This window comes from Adiantum capillus-veneris, chromosome 24 (assembly GCF_014529385.1).
Source record: "Adiantum capillus-veneris isolate H3 chromosome 24, ASM1452938v2, whole genome shotgun sequence".
In the NCBI taxonomy this organism is placed as follows: domain Eukaryota; kingdom Viridiplantae; phylum Streptophyta; class Polypodiopsida; order Polypodiales; family Pteridaceae; genus Adiantum; species Adiantum capillus-veneris.
Window position 1 is genome coordinate 24,384,346 of NC_140954.1, and position 19,024 is coordinate 24,403,369.

The window sequence follows — 19,024 nt, forward strand, 5'->3', positions numbered from 1 at the left end:
TGATAGATCATAGTAGAGCCCTTGATTGCCTTCGAGAAAATCTATCCATGGCATGTTAGTTTGCTTTGCTTGGTGAAAGGTCTGGATGCATGTTAAAAGCATCTTTGCAATCTTTATAAACATTAAACATCCCAAATCTGGAATCCATTTGAACATCTCAACTTCTTTGTAGAGGTTTTGGACCATGTAATCCTCTGTACCTTGGCCTTTGGGAGGACTAACCCACGCAGTGGATGCCCCAACTCCGCACTCTTGGCACTCGGCAAAAGTAGGGTCCTTTGTGATTTTAAGTGGTGCCTGAGTGTAGAGGATGATGTTTGAGCTAGTACATCTACCAAGCTCGGTGTGAATCAACATTGTTTGCAACTTGTTCTTTGATGAGTCTCTCCTTTGCCTTGAGGATTTCATATTTGGTCATTGGAAATGGGAGAGACTATTGGTGCCATGTTTTTATGATCTGCTTGGAAGTGAGCTGGGCTACATTGTCCGAATGGAGAGCTCTCTGTTCCCATACCATGGATTCTTTCCAAATGTCTATGGTTTTGTCTCAATGTTGACTTTAAGGTATTTTTGGCCTTAGTTGTGAAATTATCTATCGTCCCCTGCTCAACTTTGAGCTCCAATGTGGAGGATTTTGGGGCCACTGTAGTTCGATCTCTTGATTATTCTAGTTGCAAGAAATCTAGGGCATGAGCTTTTGTTAGCAGTATGTCCAGTTTTGTTTCTTATTATAACTTTTGCTTTCCCTTAAGCTCCTCTTGAGTGGCTACCAATGCTGCTTGCAACTCAGTCACTTGCTTCTTGCATTTTTCTTTCTTTCTCATGAATGAGAAGGATAGCACTCTCCACTGCATCTGCCCTAGTTTTAGCTCCATCCCTAGGTCCTCTGTCTGCTTCTCAAGTGCTTGATAGGCAAGGCTAGATCCTTGAAACATCAAACCTTGTAGATTATCTTTTATTTTTTGCAAGATTTCATTCTAGTCTCTCAACCTTGCCCTAGCTTGGGCGGCTTGAATATTGTCAACTTCCAATTGAGTTTGCAGCCACTAGGCATGTGATTTTGTATCCAATATGGTGGCTTAGGCTTCTTGGAGCTTCTTCTCTTGAGATTCACTCATATACATGCGGTAGTGATGTGTGTGAGCACACTAGGACCTCCGAGGCATTTTTTCCCTCTTTAGGAGATTTTTTCCCTCTTTAGGAGGTTTTTCCCCCCGTGCATTATAGATACACCCATCACTCTAGGGCTATCTATCTTTCCATTGCACACTAATTAATACACTCTGAGTTGTGTTCCTTGAGATTCCTTCATCTTCTCCAAGCTGTGTGTGTTTTCTTGCAACCCTAATTCCACCGATTGGTATCATAGCAGGTTGCATCCTCTCGGGCTTAGTCGCCAGCAGTTCCAGCACACGCCTGCTGGCTTTCTCCAATTTCAGTGAGCTTTGGCGAGCGTTCCCAAGTTGACAAAAATTTTGGGTGCTCTTGTAGAGTTGAGTCTGCTCAGATTTTTTTTTCGGGCTCATTTCGGTCACGGGTTTCCACTATAGACAGGTCTACACAGGCTATTTTGTCATTTAGTGCAAAATTTTTGTCAGTGTCTTTTTTTGCATAACAGGTCCCATACAATCTATTGCGGGTTGTGCTATATGGCACGTGCTAGTCTCACCTAGTTTCTCCTCACTTCGGGCAGTTTTCACATCAGGTGCATACATTTTCCATGGCTAACAACAACACAGATTTTGTTCAAGCTGTTTGTTGTTGAGGATAGGTTGGATGGGGAAAATTACCCTATGTGGTCTTACATGATGCAACATGTTCTTGTGTCAAAGGGCGTATGGAATATTGTGCAGGGCCCTGATGTACATCTTGGTTCTGAGGATGTAGGCGATATTGAGGATGTTGTAGGTCTTGCTGCAAGGATTGCTGCCGTTAGAGTTGTTTTGCCTATGGTAGAACAAGATCCTTGGGATGTAAAGGATGCACAGGCTCATGTGTTGATTGCATTGTCTGTAAAGTGCACCATTACTCCTCACATTCATTCAGAAAAATCTACAAAACAGGCTTGGGATATTCTGGCTGGTCTTTATGCAATCCGCAATGAGGCAAAAATTGCTTTGCTGCGTAAAGAGTTGGAATCGAAGATTATGCATGAGGAAGATGATATGGACACTTTCCTTGCTGGTGTCAAGGATATCAATGAGCAACGTATTTTTGCAAATAAAGTCATTTAAGACAATTCCCTTGTGTAGACTATTCTTCATGCCTTGCTAGATTCTTACCAGACTTTTGCTAGTACTTGGACACTTATCACTCAAGGAAATCCTGAAGTTGTCAAGTTTCATACATTGTGCACATTGCTATTGCAAGAGTCGCTTTCTAGAAAGAATAGGACTAGACAACGTGCAATTGAACAGGCTTTTATTGCTTCTCAAAGAAAGGGTGGTAAAAGCAATGCAAACACTTCTTATGGTTCTGCTGTGAGTAGCAAAACTTCTGTTCCCAATGCTTCTGCCGATAGCAGTTCGTATGGCAATTCCAGTGATAAGGGCAAAAAGAAGATGCGTTGCCATTATTGTAAATGTAATGATCACTTCATCAAGCAGTGTCCTAAGTTGAAGGCTAAAGAGGCTAAGAAGAAAGAGGGTGGTTCACTACAAATGCTGGTTCCACTATAAATGTAGCCATTGTTGAGTCTTCTGTGAAAGGAGACTGTGATGCTGATGTTGATGTAGAATGGGCTTTAGTGCAGAGTGCACTTACAATCTTGGTGTCCATGATGCATGCATTTAAGTTGCTGCAGATTCACATGTGTGGTAATCTTGGTGTCCATGATGCATGCATTTAAGTTGCTGCAGATTCACATGTGTGGTATTTCAACAGCAATGCTACAAAGCACATTATCTCACATCGTGAATTGTTCACCTCTCTTGAGTCTGTCCCTCATGGGAATTCAGTCACTTGTGCCAAGAATGCCTCTTATCCTGTTGAGGGAGATGGAAATATTGTGCTTACTACTGCAAATGGAATTTATTTCACGTTTGTTGATGCACTTTATGTACCTGGGATCAAGAAGAATCTTTTGTCTGTGTCTGCACTTGCTAGACTTGGACTTGTAGTAAAATTTGTGGATGACAGATGTACAATTCATGATCTCAATTTTGGTGATGAAATTGTTGCATCTGGCCTTTTGTGTCGTGGGCTTAAGGCAAAGTCCAAAGTTTTTATGTGCTTCAAACAATTTTTGGCTATGGCTGACAATGTCTCGAAATGTATTATGGGCACCCTCCATTCCGATAGAGGGGGAGAGTATATGTCTCATGAATTTAATGAATTTTTGGCTAGTTGTGGGATAAAACACCAATTTATACTACCTTATATGCCTCAGCAAAATGGTGTAGCTGAGAGGAAAAACAAGTCACTTACAGAAATGGCACAACGTATGGTCAAATGTCAAGCTTTGCCACATTCTTTTTAGCTTGAGGCCATCATGTGTGCCACTTATGTACTTAACAGGTGTCTTACAAAAGCTTTGCACTCTATTACTCCATATGAAGCATGGCATGATAGAAAGCCTTTTATTGAGCACATGCGTGTTTTTGGCTGTTTGGCATATGCTTTGGTGCCACAAACACAGTGTAGAAAATTGGATGATAAGGTTGTCAAATGTATTTTTGTTGGTTATAGTGCTGAAAGCAAAGGTTACAGATTGTATCATCCACAAACAAAGTGTATTCTGGTTTCATGGGATGTAGTGTTGTGGAAGATTCTGTTCAGCCCTTGGTGTCATGTATTAGAGACAGTAATGTAAGCTCACATGACATTTATGACACTTTGAGTGTTCTGACACCTCAAGTGAGCATGGAAGGGAAACCGAGAATATCAAGTTTTATGATTTTGCTAATCAGCACCCTAGACGCCAGGAGCGCTATAGGAGAAAACGAGAAGGAAACAAAGAAAGAAAGAACCTGATGCGCAAAATAAAAGGTAAAACTCACTATTTGATGCTTGTAAAAGCAGAGGATTGTGTAAAAGATCAAATATCAGGAAGATTCTAAAAAGATCGAAGGGAAAGCACGCGAGAGAAAATAAAACAGGAACGAAAAGCTAAAACAGAAACAAAATCACAAAAATCTCAAAAATAAAAAAAAGAAACAACAAAAGACCAAGAGTGGACCAAACTGGAGCGTAAACAAAAATACCAAGAACTGAAACAGTCTTTACGTGAGATATGGACTACTGAAGAAGATAGTGATGGTAAAGAGGAGTCAGAGAAAGGAAACATGAATGTACCATCACACTATCGGAAATTTACCATCGATGACAGAAAAATCATCATGACACCACCAGTCAGGGAAAGAACCAACCAAGAATCTTACGATGGGCCAGAAAATGCCAGAAGGATAGACCTTGCGGAACCAGGTGAAAAGCCTCAGCCGGTCTATATAGCAAACGATTTAGAGCCTGAAGAAGAAGAACGGCTAACACAACTTCTTAAGAAATATAAAGATGTGTTTGCATGGTCCTATAAAGACCTCAAAGGAGTTGATCCGTTGATATGCCAACATACAATTCCTTTGAAATCGGATGCAAAACCTAGCAAACAACATCCTTATACATACAATGATACATTTGCTAAACGAATCAAAGAGGAGATTGACAAGCTGATGGAAGCTGAATTCATCTATGAAATCGAACATACAGATTGGGTGTCACCCATTGTGGTAGTTCCCAAAAAGAACGAAAAACTGAGAGTGTGTGTAAACCTCAAAAAGGTAAATGCAGCCACCATAAGGGATAATTATCCCTTGCCAATCACAAAACATGTACTTGAGCGGGTTGCTCAAAAACGGGCTTATTCCTTTCTGGATGGGTTTTCAGGATATAATAAACTACCAATTGCAAGGGAGGATCAACACAAACCAGCGTTTGCCATAAAATGGGGAATTTATGCGTATCGAGTTATGCCGTTTGGCTTAACTAATACCCCATCTACTTTCCAAAGGTTAATGACGCACGCGTTCAAAGAATATCTGAGAATATTCTTAGAAATATACATGGATGATCTTTGTGTACAATCCCTTCTACGAGAGGAACATATTGACCATTTGCAAAAGGTATTTGAAAAATGCAAGACATATCAAATCTGTCTTAACCCGGAAAAGTGTATATTTATGGTTAAGCAAGGCCGCATCTTAGGACACATTGTCTCAAGAAATGGCATAACCACTGACCTAGACAAAGTCAAAGTCATAATAGACCTACCCAGGCCTACTAATGCCAAACAAGTGCAATCCTTCATGGGACACTGTGGATATTATCGAAGATTCATATACATGTATGCGGTCATCGCACAACCTCTGTATCGTTTGCTAGTCAATTTCGATTAGACCGAGAAGTGTGAAACTTCATTCCAAAAGCTGAAGGAAAACCTTATATCAGCACCCATGCTTAAAGCACCAGATTGGGAAAAGATATTCCATGTTCACATTGATGCTTCTGCATATGCTATCGGAAGTATTCTGGCTCAACCTGGAGACGGAACAATGGATTTTCCAGTTTGTTATGCAAGCCGACAATTAAACAGTGTGGAAAAGAACTACACAACCACCGAACGAGAAGGGTTAGAAATTATTTATGCTGTAAAGAAATTTTGGCATGAGCGCAAACAAATTTGTGTTATTTACAGATCATCAAGCTCTTTTTTATCTGGTAAATAAACCATGCAATATAGGGAGAATTTTACGCTGGTTTATTATATTGCTAGAGTTTGACTTCACAATGGTGGTCAAAAAGGATAAAACCCATCTACGAGTGGATCATCTTTCAAGGATACACAACGAGGAAGCTCCTGAAGGAGTAGATGATGAAATACCAGATGCTTATCTTTTCAATGTTGAAATGATACCCAAATGGTCACAGAAAGTTGTTAGCATTCTTTCCTTTGGAAGTAGGTTCGATAATATGGAGTACAGATCCAAACAACAAACAATTCGACAAACAAAAAACTTCCAGTTGATAGGAGGACGGCTGTATCATCTAGGATCGGACCAAATCCTACGATTATGTATAAATCCGGAAGAATTCGAGTGCTACCTTGAAGAAGCACATATCCAAGATTGTGCTTTTCATTGTTCAACAGTGAAAACACACCAAAGACTGAAACAATTAGGGGTTTATTGACCAACTATGTATGCGGACACACATTCTTATGTTACCAATTGTACTATATGTAGTGCCAAATGACCAGTGGATCACGTGACATTGTTTCAGGTAAACATTGCACCTGCATGGAGTCAATATATCATTGATTTCTTAACCACCAGGACGTTTCCTGAGAACATCACAAGAGCACAAAAAAGGGCTATAGAGCTGGAATCTCGCGACTTTCAGATAATTGGGAACCAACTCTATAAGCGAGGAAAGGACAATCAACTTAGAATCTGTGCAAGTGAAAGCGAATACCTGCTGATTCTAGAACATGCACATAGCGGGATAAGTGGAGGCCATTTTTCGGGTGATAAGACGGCAAAAATTGTCTTTAACTACAGGTATATGGTGTCCTACATTGCACATGGATGCTGAAGAGTTTGTAAAGCGTTGTGACGCATGTCAGCACACCAAGGTGCCGATAAAGAGAGATGAGATGCCACTACGGCCAATGATAGGAGCAAGAGCATTTGCAAAATGGGGCATTGATTTTGTGGGACCTATCTCACCCCCTGTATATCTCACCCATACCCAATATATCATTGTGGCTACGGACTATCTCACAAAATGGGCGGAAGCCCAAGGCAACGCAAAAAGAAAATGCACAAACTACTACACAATTTCTATATGAGAAAGTTTTTGTACGATACAGTTTACCAATAGAAATTGTCAATGATCATGGGAAACATTTTCTTAATGAAGTCATTGAATATCTGCTAGCGGAATTCATGGTCATACATAGGAAATCTGCTCCATACCATCCACAGGCCAATGGACAAGCTGAGGCAACAAATAAAACACTATGAACGGTTCTCACTAAAATAGTGTCAGAGTCAATAACAGATTAGGATTAGCAGCTACACTCAACCCTATGGGCATACAGGGTAGTTTACAAAACATCGATAGGAACAACACATTACAACATGGTGTTTGGCCTAAATGCTATACTACCCATAGAGTTTTTAATTCCAACTCTACGAGTAGCGAAACGCTTAGAATGGACAGGGCATGAACTCTCTTCAAGAATAGATGATCTTGAAAAGCTAGGTGAACTCCACTTGAGAGCTGTAGCTTCAATCTATGCTAAAAAGAGAAGACAAAAAGAGTTTTTTGACAAGCATGTGCGCACTAAAAAGTTCAAAACAGGTGATTATGTACTTGTTTATACTTTGAAGCAACATGCCAAGAAACTTAAAAAGCGAGGGATGGGACCCTTTGTGATTAGTGATCTATCACAAAGCGGAGCTGTCAAGCTTGCTACTTTAGCAGGTGAATAAATGCCGAATTGGATTAGTGGATGTCGACTGAGGAAATATCATCTACCACTGACACAGGAGATGCTCCAACAAATTCATCAAGGAAAACAACGAATAAAGGAAAAACAGAGAGTACGAGAAGAAGCTCAAGCAGAAGCAAAAGAACGCATTGCAAAATGAAGACTTCTGCGACAACAACAACAATGTGGAGCACCATTGCAAATCAATGCCATTCGGATAACGAAGTTGGATGACGACACAGTGGAGCCAATAATTGCAGTCAAAGTGGGTAGCAATCAAGTTGAATCAACGGCACTGCTTGATTCTGGAGCTCAAGCAAATTTGATATCATACGGATTATACCAATAGCTCAAATCCACAGGTCAACTTCATCCTACTCCTCAAGTGTTGGAAAGTAGTACATCACACTCGTTGAAAACATTGGGCTGGACTATATTGCATGTACAAGTACATCAATATATTTACCCACACAAATTCTATGTGGTGGAGGATGAGAGCACACAACACCCAATGATGTTGGGACAACCTTGGCAAAAAGAGTACAATGTGCAGATAGATTAGAATGTGAATGCAGTCAAAATTCAGCATGCACAGGAACAACAAGTGATAGCCTTTGCTCAGCAATACCGGAATAATCAGCTGCAAGCAATGCAATCACTGGAAAAAGAGCCAAAAGCAAGAATGCCACCAAAGAACAACATGATACCCAAGGCCAACAGACAGGTAAAAGCCAACCATGCTAGCTACATGCATACGAAGTCACGGACCGCAATGCAAAGAGCTAGGTTCCAAAACAAGCGAAACAAGTATGGATGCGGAAGGATAGAAATGACATGGCAGACAAACAACCATGCAACGAAAGAATTCAACCGAAGCAGATAGTTCAACCAAAAACCAAGGGCATAAAACAGATATGGATACCAAAGAAAATGCTCAGCAATAACCCAAATGTGACTCGCATTTGGATACCGAAACAAAAGCAAAAGGAACTCCCTTCAGTACAAGCAACAACGGAAGGCAGACAACTGCATTTGAAAAAGGACAACCGACTTATGTGGATGCCAATCCGCAGCAAAACAGTGGCAACCAAGGAAGTAGCAAAACACCTACAAAAACCGGCAAAAGCAAGCTACCAGTGGACAACAAAAGAAATATGGCCCACGGCCATTCCGGCCAAGCCAATCCTCTCCATAGAAACAACTACGGTTATATCAACAGTAGCGGCAAAGCGACTGCCTTTTGCAAAAAAAAACAATTAAACAGAGAGAAGTAGAGTTACAGTTGTTACTTGCAAAGAAAACAGGAAACCTCCACGGCGAATGCCAACAAGCATCTTGCTTATTCCCTTCTCTCGCACAGCATTAATTTTTCCATGCATTGACCGAGTATGCATAAATTAGGGCCACATTAATCGGCCAAGCATTAGCACAAATTTTTCAACCTATGCACGGCACATACTCCGAAGCGATACCTTGTCATCCGGGAGGACTCTGGCTAGGAGGGGGGGAGGCATTGTCAAATGCGGAACCAATAGCAGAAAGAGCAAAAAAGGGGCATGATTTTTGACTATTTTAAGAGTTGTTGTTTGATTGCAAAATTTTTGGGACTAACCCTAGTATATATGCCCTTTTACAGCATGTATCTATAGGTATATGGGGCCAAATGCCAAATCAAGCCCGTAGGTGTGTGTATATAAGTAGAAATAGTCATTTTTCGGGCAAAATATTGGTAAAACGAAGAAATCCAGCCATAAAAATTGCATGTGAGTATATATAATGTTTTGCGGTGATGTTTGTGATTTATTATGAGTTTTGGGGATTTTCTGGGTTTGATTTGCTATTTTCCTTTTTAATTTTGCTAATTTTCGGCAGAAAAACTTCAAAAATACAAAAAGTAGGTGAAAAACAGTCGTAATGAAAAAAAAATTTATGGGGATGATCAGTGACTATAGGACAACCTATGGTACAGTGGGGGTGCAATTATGAGACTGGAGCAGAAACCGTGTTTTGGCTAGGTTTTGACCGAAATGCCAAATTTCTGGTAAACAGAGCAAATGGAGTCCAAATCAAGAAATTTTTGAGCCTAAACCGCACCTTGCAAGAAGATGGGAGCACATGTCAAATTTCATGAAAAGTGGTTCGGGGACCTCCATTATAAGAAATTTTTACCTCATTTTTAGCTCATTTTCACTATTGACTTTTTGGAGAGAGCTTCTGCCACCAAGAACGGACGGACCTTCCAGCAGATTCTACGACGCACACGACTACCCGACGGGCTTCAGACATGAGAGGTAGGATCACCACCTTGAGCTTTTCGCGCATGTTTGTCGTTTTGTCGCGAAAACTAGCGTAGGGTTCACACACAAAGCGGGAGGTAGAGACCTACAAGTAGAGGCAGCGACCTAATGGCTAACCCAAAAGCAACGAAATTTCATCTGTAGCTTACCCTAGCATAGGAGACCAGTCTTGGACGTCCAAAGGCAGTAGAAAACCATCAGGAAAAACCCTAATTCCTAGAATCCCGCAAGAGGCCACCAAATGGGGAATCGGCGAAAAGGCCCAAATGCTACCAAAATTCATGGGTAGGAGCATCTCGACATGCTCGACAAGTTTATGTGACCCACATGACCAAAAAGTGACCCAAAGCGGCACTAAACTTCAGAAACGGCATCAGACACACAAAGCGTCAAATAGTTCTCGCGGCCAAACCGCATGCCCGTTTGCCACCAAACTTCACGAGCGGCTTTCCTAGACCATCAAAAACCAAGTCCTATGGTGGTGGACCACCACAAATCATCGAAGACAGATAAACGTAACCACGGGTGCTTCAAGAGCGACAAATTGCCAAATGAAGCTCCAGTGAAGCCAAAGTCGACAAAAACCATACGGCAAGGATCCCCAAGGGATCGGGAAGCTATGGAGACCAACATCAAGAAATTTCATTGCCAAAAAGCACGCCAAAAGTCAGAAAACGGCTCGGAGGCTCTGTAGTCCACACAGGGAGTTACTTTCTATCCATTTGACTTTTTTGTTGAAATTAAGCTTAAAAGGGACTCAGGGGGACCAAGGGCAGGCACTAGTGGCACATTCCATAAAAAAATCATCAGGAGACATCCTACGCGTAGAATGTCTCAAGGGCCTTTCTGGGCACAGATCCCAACATTTTTCATCACACATTTTTTGAATGACCTTTACATGCTAGCCACCAAGTTTTATCACATTTGGACCAACATTGACCTCATACGCATGAAAAAACACAAAGTTAGGTCATAGAGGCAATAATGGACCATAGACCTCCCAAATCTTGTCCAAATCACATGAAACTTGCACAACACTTTCACAAGCACATCACCAACCAATCTGTGTGGTCAGAAGCAAAAATTGATGAAGTAGACATCCTACGCATAGGATGTCTATTTGACATTTTTGGCCTACAGAGGATGTTTGTCCATTCCAGATCCAATCACCTCATCATCAAGAGCTCACATATCAATTTTGAAGCCATTCTAATCAATTTTGACCCCCAACACCTTCAAGCTACACTTTTTGAGCCCAAAAACACTACACAGGCTCTTACAAGCATCAATCCTTGTCCAAATCCAAATCCAAGAGCATAGCCATGTTCCATAGGCCAAGGACCACCCACATAACAAATCTCATGCCATTTTAATGAAATAGACATCCTACGCGTAGGATGTCTCCAAGATAATTTGGACCTTATGTGCAAAGAGTGACATCATGGGAGCCAATGCCATGGTGCAATGAGCCCATATACCAATTTTCAACCCATTTGGACATCACTTGCTACTTGTTATGGACTTTCTACCCAATTTGTGACCTAAAGCCTGAATCAACCCAAAAAATCCACTTTTTGATGCCCAAATCCATATCCAAGCACATAGCCATGTTCCATAAGCCATGCACTACCAGCATGTCAAGTATCACCCAATTCTGATGAAAAAGACATCCTACGCGTAGGATGTCTAAATGGAAAATTTTGGCCAGAATGGCACTGTGAGCACATGCACAGTTTCACAAGTTCCTTTTAAGCTTTATTTTCAATTTTCAAGTCATTTGGATAGTTAAAACTCGGTTTCTCAGCTAATATGGAAAAAACGCTAACTTCGGACTACTGAGTTCAACAGGATCTATGGCAGCCGCGAAGTCACCGGCAAAGAAGAAAAGAATGACCATTAAGGATTACCTAGAAGAAGTGGAGCCCTTCGTCATACAAGAAGGAACACTAAAGCCCACCAGCACATGGATCCAAGAAGATCTGTTAGAGTCCAAGGACCTAAAGATCTACCAAGGAGTGTTCAAAAACACTGAAGGGAATGTGATCGAGCTACCAATGCTACCGTAGGAACTCAATGAGTTCGTAAGAAGCAAGATGGCTGGGTACTTGGAGAAGATTGATCTCCACAACTATTTTGAAGCTGTGCCGGCAGGGGTTGACATAAAGAGAGTCTGGGAGTTTGTGACAACCATCAAAGAAGATGGAGTGGCCAGAGTAACCGATCTGCAAGGCAGGCTAGAAACAGAAATAGTCATCACCGAGCAAGTTGTAGCAGATGCACTAGACCTCTCCAACAAGGGGGATAGTGTAACTAAAAGAAGAGATGATGTCAAGGTGTACACTAAGAAGAAAGGTAACTACACTTTTGAAGATATTGCCAACCCAAAAGTGGCAATCATGAGTCAGTTGTACAACCAATACTTCCATATGTGTACGAAGCGGCCACAAAAGTACCGAATGCCGCCAGGAGCAATTGCCACGACATTCACTTGGGCAATGATGAAGAGCACTCCAAAGATAATCAATTATGCAGAATATATACATGACAACCTAGTGAAGATGTGTAACAAGAAGTGCACATATATTGTGCCAGGAGAACTAATCACTAAGGTGATTTATGGGGCATTGTACGCAAAAGGGAGATGGCCTGACCCCCCATCACAAAATGATTGGTTGAGGCTCAAAGAAGACAAAGAAGACGAGCCACAAAAAGCACCAAGGGTCGCCACCAGATTGAAAAGACGGCTAGAGCCTGTTCAAGAAGAGCAGCCAGAGCAAAAGAAGGGAAAGAAAGAATTTGCCCAAGTGCCGGAAAAAGAGACAAAGTCACAAAAAGCGGCAAGACTAGAGCGGCTGATGGAGAGCTTCAGAGCAGAAAGGGCCCTTAAGGGCGATTTGAGTGAACTCTGGAAGCCGTCTCTAGAAGCAATGTCGAGATCATCCCGAAGGGTAAAAAGGGACAGATTCGAAGATTATATTAATAATTTTGAGATTCTTGATGCCGCATCAAAAAATATTCCACATGTACCTTTTATAGAGGAGGAAGTGGAGCAGGTACGACAGAAACTGCTGGATGAGCAGGAGAGCCAGGAGAGAGAAAGGAAGACTAAGGCAGACCGAGATTTAAAGAAAAAGCCTACATCTCTACCGGCCAGCCCACCGTCCTCACCACCTCCTCACATCCCTCCACAAGAAGACAAAGAGGAACAAGACAAACCAGCAGAACAAGAAGAGGCCAAGCAAGAGCAGAGCCAAGAGCCGGAACCAAAGGAAGAGGCTAAGCCTCGAAGTGGGCAACCAGAGCCAAATGAGTCATATAACACATTTTTGGACTTGCTAGAAGCAGGATACACAAAAGAAGAGGCTGCCATAGTAACATTCGACTTGGCAAGCACAGGGCCTAAGGAACAAATGCAAAGCATGAGGTTAGTAGAACTAAAAGAGATGGCCACAGATATAGTGGACCTGCACCCGCCCTCCAACGATTGGGATGTGGTGATGACAAAGTTAACTGGGTTAAGAGTGTAGTCCATGGCCTTAGAAAGTGAGATGGCAGCTCTCAAGGCTACTGAAGTGAAGATAAAGCTGGAAGTAGACTCTTTGCAAGGAGAAAGTCAAAGGCAGAAAGAGAGAGAAGTGGAGCTACAGGCCGCCAGCCTATCAAGGGCATTGCAAAGATTCCAAGGAAATGGAGAAAGAAAATCAGGCAACAACACAAAGAATGCAAGGAATTGAAGAGGAATGTAATCAACTCAGCAAATCATTGATAGATGCCAAGAGGGAAAGGGATAACTTGACCCTACAGCTGGCTGAGGAATCTAAAGAAGTTGAAGCCATGCGAAACGCCAAAGAAAAGGCAGAGATATATCAAGAAGCCAGCCAGGATGAGGTCCTTGAGCTCAAGGTCCAGCTCAAAGTGAAAGATCAAACCATCCAGAGGCTGCGGGCACCTCCTGCCAAAGTCAGAGCTACTAGCTCGACTCACATCACTACAGAAAGCCAACTTTATGAAGAACAGATGCAAGAACTTCAGAAGGAGCTGACTCTAGAGAAAAAGCAACGATTGATGATGGCAAAAGGGTCAATTGTTATGCAAACATGAATGGAAGAAGACCAAAAAGCCCTGCAAGAAGAATTAGAAAGTATCAAAAGAAAGCTCGAGGAGGGGGAAAAGATAAACGCCGAGTTGAATGACCTCCTCGTGAATATGGGCGAAGAAGCTGAGACAAAAAAACAGAAACTCCTAAAGCAGATTGAGGAGCTGAGAGGACAGCAAGCCGAAGAGCAAGAAGCCACAGGGCCAACAGCCAATGAGGGCATAGATTTAGAAAATGTGGCAGATCCTGTGGACACACCTATGCAAGAGGAAATCCTAGAAGGACCCTCTCAAGAGCCACAAGATCTGACACAGGAAGAGGAAGAAAAGCTGCGTAAAGCAATAGAGGTGGAGATCAGAGAGACAACAAAGGAAGCCTTGGAGTGGGAGCAGAGGGTTTTCAAGTCCATGACTATCCAAAAGATTGACGCCAACAACCTCAGGCGCGAATGGCTTCCACCCTCTCTCCCCTATCCTTTGCTAAAATATGAAGCCGCCACCATCAATAAGAGGATTAGAGAAGAGCCAACAGTGTCACTCTACAACGCAGATATCTCTCAGCCAGAAGGAGCCAGGCTAATAGTTGACTCTCAGCCAAAATGGAGGAAGGCTTGGCTGACAAAGTACCCACAATACCTAATACATTTGGTAGAGGCACCGAAAAACATCAGAGACAACCTCAGCTTTTGTCCTCTACCAAGGATCAGGACGTGGAAGGCCCAGGAGATATTACAAAAGAGCCAACCCACTTGGCTGAATTATCCTAAGCTGTCGGGCTTGAAGGCAAGTGAGATAATAAGTGTCCAATACATGGTGAAAACCCTAACAAGCGCCATCAAATTGTTCACTGGCTCACCTGACCTTACGTGCATCATGATGAAGAAAATTTGCAAAACTCTTCTAGCAGTATTTGAGACATTCAAGCATAGCCAGGTGACAGACAGTATCTTCTTCTTCCAAGATACTTACAGATGTGCCTATGATCCGTCTGGTCAGTCTTCCAAGGAGGTGATACATGCGTTGTATCAAAGGATAATGTTTCTGCCATCCTATCACCTCTAGACCTTTGAAGAAGCGTTCTACACCGGCTTCTTCACAATAAACACTGATATTTTTGGCCCAACAATGATGAATCTACATGCAAGATACGAATCATTGATCAAGATGTGAGAAACCATACGATGAAGAAGCAGCTCAGCGGCCATGTCGGGGACGACATGAGCAAGGAGGGGGGGAGTGTTAGAAGCTAGACACACCCCATGGAAACTGACTACTCGGAAGATTATCATTTTTTGTAATTTTTCATTTATTGAGGAAACCTGAGTTTTCACCTTGTAAATATTGGGACTTACAGAAGTTTCCAGATTGTATCCCAGTTTTGATGGTTAGATTGAGTAGATGGTTGATTTGAAACTTTAGGGTTTGAGAATTGTAAGGTATATATACCACTTTTTTACCTTAATGAAGAGGACCTTTTGTCATTTTTGAGGAGAAGTTTTGAAGTCTGTGAGTGAGCGTATTGTGTACGAGAAAGAGTGTGAGCTTCATCTTGACGCAACGTGTGCACCGGTGGTCGGTTTCGAGTGCGGAGAAGTGCAACATGTTGCCCCCAACGAGAGCTACGCGTCGATACCTACATTGCACGCGTACGATCCAGTTTTGCAAGCTCCTTCTACGAGCTTCATCTCGTGATTCGGTTTTGCGAGCTCCTTCTACGAGATTCATCTGGTGATTCGGTGTCCGATTTTGCATTGCAGCTTATCCACTCGTTCACATTGAGTAGAGCTACACATTAGGCACTTTAGATTTCGGAAACAAAGACCTGCAAATTTCGGCAAGACATCCTAAGTGATTTTGCACCGGGTGTTTTCGGTTGAGTTTTTGGTTCATAGACCTTAGGGAGAGCGACCTATTGGTATTAGTAGGGTCTCCTTCAAGTTCTATGGTGTTTCGAGATTTTTTGATGGGTGTTCGGCTCTAGAAAGCGTTGTAGGAAGTTTCCTCTTATGCACTCTTGAAGGCTGTGACTTAGACAATTGGTAGAGACCTCTGTAGGAATTAGTTAGGAGTCGGTCGAGTGTAGGTTGACACCTTATGCTTGCTTCCACGCACCTGCGGATCGAGCTTCGTCCTTAGCTGACATTATATGTTAGGTGAGTTATCGCTGTGCTGACGTCCTTCGCGGCGTCCGTCCAACATATATGTATGTATCTGTATGTGTGTATAGAGTTTACTAGAATTATGTAAGGTGAAGCTTCACTTTAGCATTCTAAAAGAAGAGAATGCAAGAGAAGTCAATCCATGTGAGGATGCCAATGAAAGGTAAAATAAAAAGATCCATTTAATATTATAAAATTTAAATAACATTTAAGGTAAATCTCAATCATCACTAAAAACATTAAAAGTATGCCTAACTCAACTCTCGTATAAGGCTTCTTTTAGAAAGACAAGAATCAATGTGGTAATTTTAGTTAAAAGGTATGTTTTTAAAGTGATTTTATAGATTAAAACCAATCTAATACAAACTATTTTGGGATTCAATTTTACATAAATTGTATACACTGTTATGCATCTTGAGATTTGGTTCAATAAAACTTATCAAAACATGAATTTAATTGTGACTATAAGCATGTAAATGAGAATATAAGTGCTTTAATAAGATTTTACTTGTGGAGTTTGCTATGATTTATTGATCGATGTAACTTTTTGAAGTCATGCTCATCTTAGTAGCTTATATTGCATGTTAAACAAGAATTTTTAGTGTGCAGTTTTGCAATGTAAAAAAAAGTATTTGTAGTTCTCATAAATATCACTAATTATTATCCCAAGTAATTCTTAAATAGCCTAAGCGAATTAAGGAGAGATAGTTTAGATACATTCATACACGAAGAGACAATTAGAGACACTTACTTTATTGGAGGTCTTTAAGCTAATAGGCCATGACTCTATAAATAAGAGCCTCACTTAACCTAGTTTTTCTCTTGAAAAGTTCAAGATTTTGTATGTAGGATTCTTGTTAGACCTCTCAAGAACACCAATTAAATACCATAACAAGGATTATATTTGCTAAGATTTAGAAGACATTATATGTGAATTGTAAGAAAAAACATGAAACTTCACATGTGCATTCTAAAAGAATTAGGAATGGAAAGTCAAGCCTTAGTAATGCTATGAAATGAATGACAAGAGAATTTTAAAATTGTTTGTATGAAAAGGTAGATCCTATCACTATAAGGAAACAATAAACTTGCATAATGTCCATGAAAAAGTGATGTAAGGAAACAATTGAAGGGACAACAAAGTTATTTTACAAGACCCTTGCCATGTGGTGCTCATCGATTCTGCCAAAGAATCCAATGGCCATGGTGTTGCAACAACCTTGCACAATGAAACCTATGGCCTTCTAAGGCCAAAAAAGAATCGATAGTGAAATAGAATTAAAGTGAAAGTGTTTTAACATTGACTCCAAAAGCAACAATAGGTACAAAAAGTGAATCATCCATACCACACCTACCTACTGAAATTCATGTACTTGTTTTAACACTAGTCCTGTTGGGAAAAATCATTTTTCCAAACATACAAAATTCCTTTCCTTGATTTTGTCAAGAGGAAATTCCAAAACATTAGGTTGTTATTTTGGGTTTTTACACTATTTTGGGTCGGAATTTCTCCTTTTCCCCTTGCCCTCAACCGGCATTTTTGAAATTGAAAACGACACGATATTAAGCTGAGACACATTTTTTTTGAACATTGAAAAGGACCTTCCAACGAGGCATTAACAATTTGACTCTTAGAATTATAAAGTGGAGGTTTGCTTGGTCAATATGCTGCTCTGAATACATCCGAGGAAGAATCTGAAAAGATTTCACCTAATAAAATGGAAAAAGAGCAAGTACTATAGTACTTGTTTGCTTTGACATTGACTCCAAAAGCAGTGGGTAGCTATGATATAAATGCTTCACTTTATAGCTACCTATTGCTTTTGGAGTCAATGTTAAAATGGCTCACATCAGGATTCTAGTAAATGGAACATAACTTTTGTATATGACATCAAAATTTCATCAAACTTCTTAATTATGGGTTCAAGATATGAAAAAGGTTTCTAAAATCCACAATTAACATGAAAAGCTCAGAAATTAAAAAAATTACTTCTCTAAAATTAGTAAATTTTACGTAAAACTGCACTTCATACCTTAACTTGAAGAAGTAAAAAATATCGGTAGTCTTTGTATATGGGTTTAAAAAGCTTGGTACATCTATCACATACCTATTGAGGGATTTTTCAAAGAACTTTGGGCCTGCTTTACAATCATTTGATTTACTTTCAAAAGAAAATAGAAAATTTTTGTCCATTCGCACAAGTTAGTTGTAGAAGATGGTACTGGAAAGACACCTTTAGACCTTCATTTAGCTTTGTACTATTTTTTATCAACTCATATTGAGTGTTGATCATAATTCTCGGAAACCATTTTCTATTTAGATAACTAACATAGTGTTGAGAATTTTTTTACAAAAGTCTCAAAAAGCCACAAAAGTGGCTGATTTTTTTAGTTGATTGAACTCCAGTTTAATCTTATGGATGAGCCTGGAGATTAGGAGACAGTGACTTTAGGTTAACTCATTTACTTGACCACTAGGCCTAGCTAATAAAATTATCCGAGTATTTGAGACCTTAGGAATGTTTTAGGCAGAGAAAGGCTTGCTCACTTAAACAACAAAAAACACTAGTGCGAATACCAAGGAAATGGGAGCAAAAAAGAAAAAAAACATAAGTGCCACAAATGAAAACTGGTTCTTTTACTAACCATGCCACCACAATGGGCACATTGTCTTGAGGTCCACGGTCCACCACACCTTTGGTTTTAAAAAACCTTTTGTATCCTTTCCCTTTGGTTTTATCGTTGTTGTTGTTCATCCTTGTTGTTATTCATCTAGATGCGTACGTAACTCGAGGTTCATGTGCTTGTGTCTCCCATCCTTGCCATGTGCCACCTTGCATTGCCTTTTTCCTTTTGTTTGCTTTCCCTAAATCCCTTCCCTTAGAACCTTGCTAGATTCTCCTTAAAGGGTTATACAAATTGGCGAGCAAGTATTTTCGAGCAGCAAAATAATTGAGCAAGTACCTTTAAACATTCTTTATTACTTA

The 19,024-nt window shown here is 40.7% G+C and overlaps 1 protein-coding gene across 3 annotated transcripts in view; it reads right to left on the reverse strand.

Moving 5' to 3' along the window:
* LOC147426096 (uncharacterized) overlaps positions 1-19,024 on the reverse strand; it is a 48,778-nt gene that overhangs the window by 22,078 nt on the left and 7,676 nt on the right. The window lies entirely within an intron of this gene.